Source organism: Macaca fascicularis, chromosome 4 (genome assembly GCF_037993035.2).
Source record: "Macaca fascicularis isolate 582-1 chromosome 4, T2T-MFA8v1.1".
Taxonomy (NCBI): Eukaryota; Metazoa; Chordata; class Mammalia; order Primates; family Cercopithecidae; genus Macaca; species Macaca fascicularis.
The window spans coordinates 150,852,964-150,868,264 of record NC_088378.1 but is presented as its reverse complement, the minus strand read 5'-3'; the positions used below and the strand labels follow the sequence as shown (position 1 = coordinate 150,868,264).

Sequence of the window (15,301 nt, the reverse complement as noted above, 5' to 3'; positions counted from 1 at the left end):
TAATGTACGGACTTTACATCAAATATAAAGGAATCTCAACAGTCTCAATCAAGAGAAATGTCTCTATGTCTCATAATTTTCCTCAGTAGAAATTTTTAATGATACTACTTTTTAAAAAGCTCTCCTTCTGGTGTCCTTGGGTAATTTTACATAGTGTATTTAAAAATCTACTTCATGAGTTGAAGATACAGGCACTGTATCCTTTTCTCTAGCTCTCTGCACCTTTCTACTTTCCAACATATATTTCCAACATATATTTCCAACACATTTACTTCCTATTTCTAAGGTTGTTAGTAATGCTATTCTGTAACCATTATGAAATCTCTCATAGTTCCTATTCAGCTTGATAGTAAAAATTGAAAGCCAGTAAGCAGTGTTTATGCTATAAATGCAAATACTTTTCAACAAAGGGCCAGTTGCGATGCTCTGATTACATACTTTTCTTTTCCAATTTTTTGACCCCTGTGTCTCTCTGTGAAAGGGGTCAAATGCAAGAGGCCAAATGAAGATTCTTTATTTAATTTTATCACTGATTGAAACCATACAACATTTAGTTTGCTTCAAACTTGACTTATAACCTTCTTGTATAATTTCTTAACCCTCAAGTTTTTGATCTTTGTTTTTTCTTGCTGGGAGAAGAAATACAAGCCTTAAAAAAAGGAATTCTCTGTCTAGATTCAATGTTGTTTTCTGTCATTAAACTTTTCGGATTTCTTTGCATCTCAGTGTTCTCAAATGTCATAATGATGTTTGGGGCTTATTAATCCTGAATGGTACTTAGAGTAATCTGGAAACTACTCCTCCCTTTGGCCCTGAGACTTTTCTCGCATTGTTTTGATGTGTTTTCCCTAGGTTTTCTCTGGTCTTTCTTAATGGGACTCCTATCAGTCAGATATTGCGTCCCCTGACTTGAGCCTCTGCGTCTCTTCTCTGTCCTTCATATTTGTCATCTTTCTGTCTTTGTCCTTATGATCTGGAAGATTTTGACTCTATCTTCTAATCCTTTCACTAATGTTTTTCAGCAATCAAAATTTTGATTTCTTATCATTTGACCCAGGAATCTCACTAATGGGTATATACACAAAGGAACAGAAATCATTCTATTATGAAAATACATACATGTGTATGTTCATTGCAGCACTATTCACAACAGCAAAGACATGGAATCAACCCAAATGCCCATTAATGGCAGACTGGATAAAGAAAATGTAGACATATATACCATGGAATACTATGCAGCCATAAAAAGGAATGAGATCATGTCCTTTGCAGGGACATGGATAGAGCTGGAAGCCATTATCCTCAGCAAACTAATGCAGGAACAGAAAATGAAACACCATATGTTCTCAATTGTAAGTGAGAGCTGAACAATGAAAACACATGGACACAGGGAGGTGAAATACACACACTGGGGCCTGTCAGGGTGGGAATAGGGGGAGGGAGAACACCCAGAAAAACAGCTAATGCATGCTGGGCTTAATACCTAGGTGATGGGTTGATAGGTGCAGCAAACCACCATGGCACATGTTTACCTGTGTAACAAACCTGCACATCCTGCTCATGTATCCCAGAACTTAAAATAAAATAATTTTGATTTCTAAGAGCTCATTCTTGATTCCCTTATTTTTTTGACATGTGTGCTGAAGTACATTAAAACACTGGTATAAAACACTAGCACAATGCCAGGAATTGATCTTTTATAAAGATCTACATAGTAAATTCGAAATTCCTGTGGGTATTTGAAGAGACATCTAGAAATACGCTCCAGTGTCATAATCTGACCACTTAGGAAAACCATCTCAGTTACTGACTGGTTATCTGATTTGACTTGTACATTACAAATAATGAGTACTGACCAACAGCCAAACACAGAGAGATGAAAAGCATGCAGTTGTGGCCCTCAAGGAGTTTACGGTCTAGTTTTAAAAAAAGACAACATCAGAAAATAAGAATTAAATATGTCAAATTATACAGTATGGAGTCTTAAGCCAAAGAATATATGTTGTTGTTGTTGTTAGTTAAGATAGACTTTTTTTTACAATATCTTTTTTCCATATTTTGGATTTTTTACTTATGAAGAGATATAGAGAGTCAAATTGTTGGATGAAGACTATTTGCTGTGGAGATATATGTCTATATTCCTTTTAGACTGCCATACACTGTCAAGCACAAGACCAAATTTACCAAAATTTAACTCACAATAAGAAAAAATGAAACCACTGAGTAGCTTATTTGTGAAAATAGAATTTCATCATTTTAATTTGGATTATTTAATTACTATTATGTTGCTTTTTATCATTCATTGCCATTGATATAAAAATCATAATATACTTACGTGCAAAAGATATTGTTTGTTTTCTCCTCCTGCTCTTCTTCCTCTCTATCTTCTCCTTCTCCAACATCTTCAGTCTGATTGTCCAGTACTACAGGTATATAAATATAACAAGTCCAACTTGTGTCTGAATATTTTCTATACATTTTCTGCTCAGTACTATGACCACATGGGATTGTTTCCTGGAGCGTGGTTTGATGTATATTATATATACTACTGTCTAGAGGCAAGGTGGTATTGGGTTATTTAATTAATTAATTAAGGCCACCTGTTCTTAGATGGTAAGAAATGTAAATGTGGCTTGTTGTGTTAGGACTTGAATTGGAGAGCAGAGGGCAGTTGTTGATACTATTAAACTTTTTTTTTTCCTGAGTGCTAATTTCTATGACTTGTTTAAAGGCTATCTTGATGTGGAACGGGAGAACCATGTATGTGGACTTTGGATTCTTAACCTGGCATCAGAGCAGGCCTTAATTGAATTGACTGGTCACAGCACTACTTTTGTTTTGAAAGCTCTCTACAAAAATATACAAAGTTTAACAACTTCATTCAAAGGGAACAATAATTGGCCCTCCTTACTATATCTGTTTTCATCCTAAAATTCTTCTTCAATTTTGAAATGTGGCTGTCAGTATATTTTAGCTCAAGAAAACTCAAGAAGAAATATTGTACCACTTAGAATTTGGCATTATATCGGTCAGTTTCTCATCAATGAAAAGTTTTATTTCTTGTGTGAACTAGTCCTGAAAACGTAAATGTGTATTACTTGATATTTAGAATAAAGCTATCTGAATAGAGTTTCCAGGGTTAGAAATGAGGCTGCAGATAGAGTAGCAGAACAAAGACTCCCTTGTGGCTCAGTGTTGATAATTGGCCTGTTATGCTATAATATTTATATTTTTATCATATTTAAAATGTATACTTTTGGGTTTTTTTTTTTTTTTTTTTTTGAGGCAGAGTCTCGCTCTATGGCCTAGGCCCGAGTGCAGCGGCATGATCTCAACTCACTGCAACCTCCGTCTCCCGGGCCCAAGCTATCCTCCTACCTCAGCTTCCTGAGTAGATGGGACTACAGGCATGCACCACTACTTACAGATAATTTTTTTTTTTTTTTGGTAGAGGTGGGTTTTTGCCATGTTGCCCAGGCTCCTGGGCTGATGTGATCCTCCTGCCTCAGTCTCCCAAAGTGATTACAGGTGTGAGCCACTGCGCCTAGCCTTAAAATGTACACTTAAGAGATAAAAATAACTTTATCTATTTGATCCAGTGAAATTACCCTAAGCTTTCAGGTAATTAACCTTTAAACACTTTGCCGATGTCAAAGCCCAAGGTGAAGGCATTTTCTTGAATATTATGGTATTGCCTCTGGTGGTTAAGAGTTGTTTGTTGCTGATAAAGGCATGGAGATGAATTTAATTTTAGTTTTACTTTTTAGAAAAAGAAAAATAGAAGCATTTGTTCAGGTACAGTATAAACGTAGAATATACATATATATATATTTTTTTTTCACGCAAACACACACACATGAAATATTTCTTTGTTTAAAGCAATCAATACAACATAGGACTCCCAAACTTTGTGTAAACATGTTCCTGTACTATATGAAACTTCCTATCTCAGTATTTGTAGTATGATGTTGATAAATTGCATGATTTTTTTTTTTTTTCTGATTGGTGGTAATAAATGACAGTGATTTATCACTTAACTTTTCAGGTGAGCTCAAACAGTTGCCTAGACTGATAAGCAACTAAAGTATTTAACAGAAAAGCGGACCTTTCTGTTTTCCCAGAAGCGTATGTCCAGATATTAGCAATAGGATATGAAGAAGGGGAAGGAAAATTGTAAAAGGGTTGTTCTGAGAGCAGTCCTTACAGTCAGAACTGCAATAAGAGCTCGTCTTCATGCCTGGCTGTGTGTCTGCTCTGTCAGCAGCATTAGAGTCTTGATCTTTATCCAGTTACTGCTGCTGATGTCTACATTTTCATTTACCTTGACTGCCATTTAATCATAATAATAATAAGACGACAAATGATTAAGGCAGAACTAGGAGTGTAGCCGAGAACGCATGTCTCGTTATATGTCTATCACATCTCCTATGACATCTATGATGGGACATAGTCTTAATTTTACCAAGCCAGATTCCTAATTTTTGGTTTCCTAATTTTTTCTAGCTTCTAATAAGTTTTGGGAATTATGAAAATGATGAAAACTCTGAAGTCTCATTTCTAGAAGTTGTTCATTTTCAAACTGTGTTCTAAGGAGTCTTAAGGACAGAGTTGCCTCTGATGCCATGGAGAACAGGGGTCAGAGAAAGGGAAGGTAACATCTCTCTGGGTTCCTCAGGAAAAGAAGACTTTATCAAAGACCTCTATTTATATATTGGAGTTCTGTAAGATTTCTTATAGAAAAAATACCTTTTGAATGAAATTTGAAGACCAATGGTCTAAGCCATCATAACTGCGGAAATGTCTTCCTTTCTCCAGTATCCCCAGCTTGGACAGTGGTTTTGCCCCCATCGTGTATAACACTTTTCCAAAAAGCCTTTCAACATTAATTATGGCTGGAGCTGACTACTTTCCTCAGACCACCATGCTTCTCCTAATACAATAAATGTTTTTCTTGCTGGGCAGGTGGATGATTGGGTTGATGAATGGATGCATAGGGATGGGCAGGAAGGAAGGGAGAGAGGACATGCATTTATCTCCATGTGTCTGATCCTCTTATGTCCAGGCATATATATTTTTTAATTATTTGATTATATTTCTTATCACTTAGTGTAGGAACCATATCTTGCCCGCATTTTTTCTAGCTCATATGTGGTTAGAGAAACAGTGAACTGCCTACTCACTCTTTCATGTATTTTGGGGGCCAGATATCCTTCTAGGTGCTAAGGATACAGCAGCAAGCAAAACAGACAAAAATACCTGTTCTTGTGGAGTTTCTTTCTGGTTGGAGGAAAAAGAGTAAACAGAGAAATGAATTTTGTGGTAGGCCAGTTACTGATTGGTGCTACAGAGAAATACAAAGCAGCAAAGGGGAGGAGGCAGCTATTTTGTATACAGCAATCACTGATACTTGCACAAGGACCTGAAGGAGGTGAGGGAGGGCACCTGGGAGCCATAAGGACAAAGACTTTGAAGTAGGTGCTTGTTTGGCGTATTCTGGGACCAGCAAGGAGACCACCTGGAGCAGGGCAGGAAGAGCCAGAAGCTGATTGCTATGAGGTCTGACTATTTTTCCTTGTTCACTCTAAGCTGGGAAGCCAGTCACAAAGTTTAAGCAGAGCAAAGACATGATCTGACTTAAAGGAACCACTCTTACTTTAGTGTTAACCATAGACCGGGCATCAGAAACATTTTTATGTAAGGGTCCAGATAGTAAATATTTTAGGCCTTACAGACTGTATGATCTCTTTCACAACTACTCAACTCTGCCATTTTAGTACAGAAGCAGCCATAGACAATATGGAAGTGAAAGGCTATGGCTGTGTTCCAATAAAACTTTATTTTTTATAAAACAGGTGTCAGGCTGGATTTGGTTCCCATGCCATAGTTTGCCAACCGCTAAACTAGACTATTTGCCAAGTGGTTTTGAATTGTGGCTATGAGTGGGTAATTATTTTGTCTGTATCACTTGTCAGCCAAAACACACCCAAAACAGGCTACCATCTATTGATAATTTTTATGTGTAATGCTCTATTTACACAACTCATCTGTTATCACCTCAAAGCCATAGATGTAATTTAATAAATTGATGCTTTTAAAAGACTTGTCTATTAGAAGGAAAGTTAGCCATTCATAGGTTCTTCATATCCAAGTTTCTATATCACTTTGAGGAATGGAATATCCAGGACAAGGACTGTGTTCCCTGTAGTGATTGTTGTGAGCTCTGCTTACTCTTCTCTACTTTTTTCTCCGACTGGGCTAGCCCAGTGCAGTCCAAGAGAAATGTAACGTGGGTCTCAAGTACAAACCATATCAAGAAATTCAAAACTTCTAGGAGCCACATAAAAAATGCGAAAAGAAACAAGGGAAATTAATTTTAATAATGTTTGTTTAAACCAAAATATATCAGTAGGTCATCAATATAAAATTACTGAGATATTTTACATTCCTTATCTTGTACGAAGGCTGAATTCTGGTGTGTATTTTGCAATTTAGACTAGTCACATGTCAAGCCCTCACTCCATTGCCACATGTAGCTCTTGGCAGAGATCTACAGGATTGGAGAGGGCTCAGAATTTGGCCTTCCCTGATGAATGGCCTTTTGTAAAAACAGTAGCAACCCTAATAACCCAGCAAAATCTTTAAGCTAATTTGTGAAACTAATTTACTTTTTCTTTGAAAGAGATTACAGGTATGGACTACTTTACAAGCGCTGAGATTATTATTATTATTGCTGTGTCCTCCAGTTACTCAGCAATGATGAATAGCAAAGTATGATATAAGGAGGACTTCTAATATTCAACAGAGTTTTCTTTTCTTGGCTTCATTCAAGTTTCTTCTTCTTCTTTTTTTTTTTTTTGTGATGGAGTTTTGCTCTGTCACCCAGGCTGGAGTGCAATGGTACAATCTTGGCTCACTGCAACCTCCACCTCCTGGGTTCAAGCAATTCTCCTGCCTCAGCATCCCGAGGAGCTGGGATTACAGGTGCCCACCATGCCCAGCTAATTTTTTTCTATTTTTCATAGAGATGGGGTTTCACCATGTTGGCCAAGCTGGTCTTAAACTTGTGACCTCAGGTGATCCACCCGCCTCAGCCTCCCAAAGTGCTGGGATTACAGGTGTGAGCCACCGTGCGCGGCCTAAATTTCTCATGTGCTTACTAGGTAACTGGTTACAAATATAAACATTGCAAAATTAGCTCACTAGTGTTTCTCTCACCCTCGGCTCCAGCTCAGTAACTGGCTCTGAAGTCATTTGGCAAGACTTTAGAACTACACAGATCGTACCTTCTCCCCCTTCAAGGGGGATATATGTGCTCTATTGGTTGTTTTCAATGTGAAACAGGACTCAGAGGCCGTGGCCACTGAAGGCCCAACCTGCAAATACAGCTTAGTAATATCCATTTTGCACAATTTAAAGAAATATATGTATGTTCACTAATCTATAACTCATCCCCCCAAGACAGAATTATCTGGAATTTGCATAAGAAACTGTTTATATAAACTGCAAAACACCTATATTTGAAATGATTTTTAGTAGAATTTAAATTCTAAGAAATTAAATTCTTTTTTTCTATTCTTTGAGAAAGGGTCTTGCTCTGTCAGCCTGGTTGGAGTGCAGTGGCACGATCCTGGCTCACTGCCACCTAGACTGCCTGGGCTCAGGCAATCCTCCCATCCAGGCTCACAAGTAGTAGCTGGGACTACAGGCACATGTCACCATGCCTAAATAATTTTTTAAAAAATTAATTTTTTGTGTGTGGAGACAGGGTCTCACAATGTTACCTAGGCTAGTCTGGAACTCCTGGGCTCAGGTACTCCTCCCACCTCAGCCTCCCAAAATGCTGGAACTACAGGCATGAGCTACCATGCCCAGTCTCTACAAAAAACTTTTTAAAAAAATTAGCCAGGCATGGCGGTATGTGCCTGTAATCCTAGCTACGCGGGAGGCTGAGGTGGGAGGATAGCTTGAGCCTTGGAGGTGGAGGCTGCAGTGAGCCATGATCATACAGCTGTACTCCAGCCTGGGTGACAGGGTGAGACCCTGTCTCCAGAAAAAAAAAGGAAAAAGAAATTAAAGTATAAGACAACCCAGAGTTTGAGAGTTGGGAAACAGCAGGGCCATAAATAAGATGCTACAGAGCCATTTGAGTAAAAGTTTTGAGACACTTGCAGCACTATAGCAGGGCTACTCCAAAGTCGTGTAACACTACTAAAAGCAGCACCAGTGCCAGACACTGCTGTTTTGGCTTTATCACTCCCAGGGGTTCTCATGCCTTTGTGGGAGTGTCCAGTGGTGTTCACGGGGACCCTGACACAAAAAACTGGCCGTAGGATCTAATGACGGAGGCGATGATCAGAGCTGGGAAAATTTGAGTTATCACAGTTTCTCTAACTACATCTGATTCCACCACGGGATCGGTTGTGGGTATCTTGGAGGTACACACATACTCAGGTCTTGCTCAGTTAATTACTTTCAGGCACAACCAGGCCATTCAAATAGTAATTGAGTTATAAGTTACTATTTTATAAATCCCTTTCTAAGTCTTTGTAGATTTATAGATTCAGTCTTCACCATTAAATTTGACCATAAGCCAAGTAATTTCAATTTCTTTAAGAAGAGAGTTTGGCAGATGTTAAAATAGAAGGAAAAACCTGATTTTATGGAATTTCTTGAAAGAGAACATTTTTGAATCCAGTCAAAAGGGAAAAAAAAGGTATGATTTATAGTTACATAGTACAACAGCAACAAGAAGTAATTCCTCTGGCTAGATGTGACCTCCTCTGGCTAGGGCACTTTTAAAAATGCTTTCTGTAGAACTTATTTAATTCTCACAGTCATATGAGATAGGTATTGCTCTTTTCCTCATTGTGCAGTGAAATAAACTGATTCCAAAGGGTTTCCTAACTTGCCCAAGGTTATACAGCTAGTAACTGGTAAAGCTGGGATTTCAGCCCAAACAGCCTCACTCTGGAGTTCCTCCCTTTAATCACCACACTAAGTAAATATCCATGTCCATGATGAACGGATACCTGAAAAGCATTTTACAGATCAAATCATATTAAGCACCGAATGGGTTTAAAACATAATGTGATCCCCTAGTGAGTCCTTGTGACATCAGTGGGACATTATTAGCTTAAAATTTAGTAGTTTTAAAAATGCAGATTTAGGCTAGGTGCAGTGGCTCACGCCTGCAATCCCAGCACTTTGGGAGACCGAGGCGGGCGGAACCTGAGGTCAGGAGATCGAGACCATCCTGGCTAACATGGTGAAACTCCATCTCTGCTAAAAATACAAAAAATTAGCTGGGCATGGTGGCGGGCGCCTGTAGTCCCAGCTACTCGGGAGGCTGAGGCAGGAGAATGGCGTGAACCCGGGAGGCGGAGCTTGTAGTGAGGCAAGATCATGCCACTGCACTCCAGCCTGGGCACCAGAGTGAAACTCCATCTCAAAAAAAAAAAAAAAAATGCAGATTAAAAAAAATCAGATTCACCTAAAATGGAGATCATTTATAGAAAGAAAAAAACACAAAGGTCTTCTGTTGAACTGTTCAAGAAGTATGTACTGTATAATAATATGGCAGGATATTTGGTTCCTAACTCAGAGTTGATAGTTCAGAATTAAATTTTGGCCTATGTCTTGCTTTTTAGCTTTTTAAGCTATTCTGACACTGCCATAGACATGCCCATCTGATAGATGAGAAATTCAGGTGTAGAAAGACTTGCAGAAATCTTACGAGATGCTCTTTCTTTGTTCCTGTTCTCTTTCTCTGAACCAGCTCCTAACTTACATCTTTGTAGTCCCACCATTAATCTCTGACCTTCTGGGCTCAATTTTTGCCGTTAGTCTTACCCATGTTTCAAACTTTGTTTTCCCTAAGTAACTCTTGCTGTCTGGGTAGGACAGCATGAGTCCTGTCCCATAAAACCCAGCCTGCATCTACTTTCTTGGACGTATTTTTTTAAAAGAAAATATGCTAGTGGAGCGTGTTATTTAGAATGCCTTTTTCTTAGAGATTTCTCTGGAGGTTTATGTGGGCTAATGGCTCCCCACCCACTTGACTTTTTGCCCATTACATTATATGTTTCTTCCAAGGAACAAAAATATAACTCTCTTTCTCTGACAGCATGAGGGACATTCTCTTGCTGTTGCTCTCCAGGAAAAATCTCATAATCTAACTAGACAAACCCTTGCTGAAAAATTAGACCAAATGGCATTTGTAAACTCCAAGGAAAGCATTTTTCTTCTGTGAAGTATTCCCTAGCTGGAAGTGTTAGAAACTTTACATATACTGATACCAGTTAGGTTTATGGAAAAAATGAAAAGCTATAAACAGCTGGATACACTGTCAAAACTGAACCCTGTCAACTTAATTTTTTCCCTAGCTCTGTATTCTAAGAACCTGGAAACACTCTTTACTCACACTATTAAGATGATTGAGAAAAATGGATGGATAGAGTTTGTTTGTTAAAAGAAAAACTGGATGACTACCTAGCTGTCTCACTCCTTTTTGCTCTATTGGTAAGTTCAAATGAAGGAAATAGTATTAGAAAATATATGTTGGGATTGTGTGCCTTTATCCTCTTTCTCACACTGTATTCATACATAACAAAGTCAATGCACGGTTTGTCTGTATGCCTGATATGATTGGTGTTTGTTTTATTTTATTTTTGACTCATAATCTAAACCCATTACACAATGAAATATTTCATCTTGAGAAATACATATGATCTGCTTTTTTTGGGTTACCAGGGAACCATAAAGAAACTAGAGATCTATGTTGTTTACCTGTTTTCAGCATCAGATAAAATAAAAATGTTAGATCTTTTTTGGGTAATTCATGCTGCACCAATGTGACTTTCTTTATAGGGTTCTTTTATTTAATTGGCACTCCACTATCTAATTTATTTGAAGAAACTTCTCATGCCTTGTATATGATGAAGAACTACTAGTGAAGAAATAAGCATAGCCAATAACTTATTTAACATACTTATAGGTTCTTAGTAAATACAGTTACATAAATAAAATGTTGAAACAAAAATGGGCTGGAGTGAATGAGTCCTGATCTACAGTTGATATTAAATGTAACTAACTTCACTGTCTAATGTGCCTTCTTCTTTTTAAGAATGAGATTAGTGGCATGTCTAAAATTGGATTTTGGTTCTAATACATTAAAAAAAAAAAAAAAACAAAAAACTTCCTTGTCTTGAAAAATCAACTAGTGACCAGTAGAGATGCTTGCTCAGTTTATGAGTGCCATGTATTAAGGGAGTTTTGAAGTGATATTTATCTGTACAACTTCAAATCTACCATGACATTCTGTGGTAGACTAAAAACTTTAGAGCTAAATATACCTGATGTTTGTACATGACATATAGCTGCATGTCCTCGGGTAAGTTATTTAATTTCTCTCAACCCTAAATTTTGACTGTTTAAAGTAGGTTTTATGTAATTTGAAGTGTTGTTATAAACAGTGACGATAATAAAATATCTTACGCAGTTCCTGGTTTGCAATGATTATTAAAAGGTACTTGTGGCCTAATTGGTTTTACTAGTAAATTCTAGCAAACATTTAAGGAAGAAACAACACTAATATGCAAATCTTTCAGAAAATAGAGGAGGTAGGAACATGTCATTTTATGTAGCCATCATAAACTTGATTCAAAAAAATAAGTTTTAAAAATAGATATCTTAAGAAAATATGAAATGGAATGTAGCAATGCATAAAATTGGGATTTATCCATGGAATGCAAAGTTAAATGCTTAAAGACTAACCTGTGTAATTCACCAGAGCCACACAATAGAGGAGACAAAATATATGATAGTTTAAATAATATAGAAAAATTATTTGACAAAAGGGAACATCTATTTATAATAAAAACTTGAAGCAAAGGTGCAATGGTAAGGAATGTCAATCTGTTAAGTGAATATATGAAAAATCTACAACTAACATTACACTTAATAGGGAAATACTGAATGTTTTCTCCCTAAGATTTATAACTAGATAAGGATGCCCACTCTCAGCTCTTTTAATTATCATTGTGTTGGAGATCATAGCTAGTGCAATAGGATAAGAAAATGAAATAAAAGAAATACAGATTGAAAAAGGAGCAATAAAACTGTCTGTTTGCAGATGATATGGTTGATGGCACAGTATGTCCTAATGACTCTACAAAATAACTATGAGGAATAGTAAATGAATTTGGCAAGGTTGCAGGATATATTGTTGATATGCAAATTCAAATGTATTTTTAGATGCTAGTACAAATAAGTGGAAAAATAATTTTTAAATTCCACTTACATTATCATGATGAAACACAAAATACTCAGGAATACCTTTAACAGAATACATGCAAGGATGTGAGGGTGATCTGGCTGTGACATCTGTCACCCCATTGATCACCAAGGTTGATTTGGCTGATCTGGATGGCCAGGCGGGTGTCCCCTACCTCCCTTACTGCTCCGTGTGTATCCTTCCTGAAGCTGCATGCTTGATCGAAGAGGAAGGCCACCCCTGATATACAGGAGGACCTGTCTTCGGTGAAGAGTGTATCAGTAGCTGTGCTCCCCTGCTAGAACCTCCAAACAAGCTCTCAAAATGCATGCAAAACCTCTATGCCAAACACTATAACACATTGCTGAAAGTAATGAAAGACAACCTAAATATCTAGAAAGAGATGCCATGCTTATTGATTAGAAATCTCAATAATGTTGAGATGTCTGTTATTTCCAGATTGATCTATAAAGTCAGTGTAATCACTTATAAAGCCTACCAGGCTGTTTTATTTATTCTGCAGGAAGGCAACCTAATTCTAAAATTCCTTTAAAATGAGCTAAAGCTAGGATATCTTCAGCAACGTTGAAAAAGAAGAACAGTGTTGGAGGAATTACACTATCTGGCTTCATAGCTTACTACAAAACTACAGCAATCAAAACTTCATGACACCTTCATAAAAACAGGCAAGCAGATCAATGGAATAGGATTGAAGGCCTGGCAATAGACCCACACTTACACAATGGACTGATTTCCAATATATGTGCCAAAGCAGCCCAATGGAGAGAGGAAAATATTTGTAGAAAATGATGCTGGAATAACTGAAGCATCAACCCCTACCTCACACCATTCACAAATACTATTTTGAGATGGTTCACCAACCTAAAAAAAAGCCAAAATTATAATGCATCTGAAAGAAAACATAGGAGAATATCTTTGCAATGTAGTGGATAGGTGAAAGTGTCTTCGGTCACAGAAAGCAATAAAAATTGATAAACTGGGCCAGGTACAATGGCTCATCCCTGTAATCCCAGCACTTTGGGAGGTCTAAGCAGGTGGATCACTTTAGCCCTGCAGTTCAAGACCAGCCTGAGCAACATGGCTGAAACCCATATCTCTACCAAAATTACAAAAAATTAGCTGGGCGTGGTGGTACACACCTGTAGTCCCAGCCACTCAGGAGGCTGAGGTAGGAGGATCACTTGAGCCCATGTGATTGAGGCTGCAGTGAGCTGTGATCATATCACTGCACTCTAGCCTGGGTGATAGAGTGATACCCTGTCAAAAAACAAAAAAACCTGAAAAACTAGACTTAAAGTTGAACTTGAGCTAATCAGAAGGCATTGTTAAGAAATTTACAGAATATATATACGACAAAGGGTTAGTATCCAGAATATATAGCACTCTAAAACTCGTAACAAAAAGATGATTCAATAAAAAAGAGGCCAAAGACTCAGTTAAGGAAGATGAAAAATGCTCAATTTTTATTAATTATCAAGGGAATGCAAATTAAACCATGATGAGAGACATCCACTAGAATGGCTAAATTTAAAAAGACCAACAGCAAATATTGGTCAGGATGTGGAGCAACTGGAACGTTTATGTTTTTAGTGAGTGTGTATAATTGTGCAGCCACTATGGATAAAAGCCTAGAAATTTCTTATAAAGCTAAATACAAACCTACTCTGGAACCTACAATTTTACTTCTAGATATTTTCCAAAGGGAAATAAAAAAATATATCTACAAAATCTATAGGAATATTTACAACAGTTTTATTTAGAATAGCCAAAAGTGAGAGTGGATGAACTATGGGATTCCTAAGTGGAATACTTGCCAGCTATGCCAAAGAAGAAACTACACATTCATGCAACAACATCAGTGAATCCCCCAAACTTTTATTCTGCATGAAAACCCTTATACAAACGAATACCTACTGTATGTTTCCATTTCTATGAAGTTCTTGAACAGGTAGAACTAAGTTTTGATGAAAATATATCAGAACAGAAGGGATCGCAGCAGGGATTTACCAGGAAGGGGCATGAAATTTTGGAGGTGATAGTGATGTTCAGTATCTTGATGGAGGTTTTTGTTATACTGGTGTATGTATTTGCTAGAGCTTATTGAGTGGTATACATTTTGTATATTTCACTGTATGTAAAATTTGCATATAAAATACTGTAAAGCATTGCAGCATTTAGGGGTAAAGTGTACTGATGTTTGCAACTGACTTTGAAATGAATCAAAAAGTAAAATAAATTGATTAAGAGAGGGATGTGAAGATGCATAGGTGTATATATAACCAAATGTCAATGATAGAATTTAGGTGGAGGGGAAAATGGGCTTACATTGCATAATTATTTTAACTTTTCTGTGTGTGTGAAAATTTTTGTAATAAAATATTGTGATAAGCAATTATTTTTATGTTCTAACCTTCAAGGGTAGAAATGATCTTGCTTACAGGTGAAGACGGCATTGAAATTCAATCCCTCAAAATCCAAAGTTGTCAAATAATAGAGCTAGTATTAAAATTCAGGTGGCTTTAATCCTACAATCCATATCCTTCCTGTGTTGCGGCACAAATTTCCAAATCCAAACACCCAGAGACCTTTGGTTAAAATAGGAAGTGAACATGAAACCTCTGCTTTGCTTTGAACCCCAGTGATGACTCTCCAGTTTCTTAATCAACTGACCTTTCCTTAAACAAAAATTATTCTTGAGGGAAGAAATGCTAGTAGTCAGATTGTTGAGCACACATTTACTAAATATCCATAAAAGAAGATAAATACTGAGATGAAATAAAGTATAAGTCCGTTTCTCAAAGAATTATTTTTCTTCCTAAGCTCAGGTGCTGATAATTCTAGATGCAAAAATAAAAGGCCAAGTGTCTTAGAATCATAAGCTCATGACTATGTGTCTTTTTTTCTTCGCCTTTCCAGGCAGAAATTCATCAAAGTCTTGCAGATGATGAGTGTGTATCCTGTTCCTAAGATCATTACAGGGCAGGCTTAGAGCAGTATGTGGCAGTGGAA

The 15,301-nt window shown here is 37.2% G+C and overlaps 1 protein-coding gene across 30 annotated transcripts in view; it reads left to right on the top strand.

Moving 5' to 3' along the window:
* Positions 1-15,301, top strand: part of LOC107129614 (uncharacterized) — a 487,674-nt gene that overhangs the window by 413,081 nt on the left and 59,292 nt on the right. For 12 of the 30 annotated variants that reach the window (XR_012434176.1, XR_012434175.1, XR_012434173.1 and 9 more), the window contains one exon: positions 10,383-10,518. The exons of the other annotated variants lie outside the window; for them this stretch is intronic. The gene's annotated coding sequence lies outside the window, so the exon portion shown is untranslated. The remainder of the gene's footprint in view (positions 1-10,382; positions 10,519-15,301) is intronic. 30 annotated transcript variants of the gene reach the window in all.